Source organism: Triticum dicoccoides, chromosome 6B (assembly GCF_002162155.2).
Source record: "Triticum dicoccoides isolate Atlit2015 ecotype Zavitan chromosome 6B, WEW_v2.0, whole genome shotgun sequence".
NCBI lineage: Eukaryota > Viridiplantae > Streptophyta > Magnoliopsida > Poales > Poaceae > Triticum > Triticum dicoccoides.
The window spans coordinates 692,155,690-692,156,504 of NC_041391.1; positions in this window are offsets into that span (position 1 = coordinate 692,155,690).

The window sequence follows — 815 nt, forward strand, 5'->3', positions numbered from 1 at the left end:
AAAGTTTGTAATTTTTTGTACCTAAAACAAAAATGTTCACAAAAAAAATCTAAATACACAAAAAAAACAACACAAAAATAAATAAAGCAAAAAAATAAAAAAAAGCCCTAACAGAAAGTTTGTAATTTTTTGTACCTAAAACAAAAATGTTCACAAAGAAACTCTAAATACACAAAAAAACACAAAAATAAATAAAGCAAAAAATAAAATAAAAAAAAGCCCGCCTACTAGGCCAGAGCGGCCTGCATACGACTAGAAACCCAACCTGTCGTTGGGCCAGGATGCAGGCCCGCAAAGGCCAAGTGGGCCCACAGGACTGCAAAGAACACGTAGGCCCAGTAAGCCTGCTTTGAAGAGGAGCTCGAGAGAGCGACCGCACGGGGGTTTATAAACCAGTGCGGTCGCCCCTCGGCTAGCGAGGTGGGACTAAACTTGCCGCACCGCACCTGCGCCAGCGCACCCCCTTTAGTACCGGGTCGTGGCACAAACCGGTACTAAAGGGGGGGCCTTTAGTACCGGTTTGTGCCACCACCCGGTACTAAAGGGGGTCGCTTCCCGCCGCCTGGCCTGGCCAAAACAGACCTTTAGTACCGGTTGGTCGCTCCAACCGGTACTAAAGGTCCATCCTATATATACACACTTAAAAAATTTCAGTTTCCCTCTGTTTCTTCCCTTTGTTTCCTCTCCCTCTCCGTCGCGCCGCCCTGCCCTAATCGACATCGTCCCCGTCGATGTCGCCGCCCCCGCCCCTCGTCGCCGACCCCGGCCGTCCCCGCCCCTCGTCGCCGCCGCCGTCGTCTCTGTCGCCGCCCCGG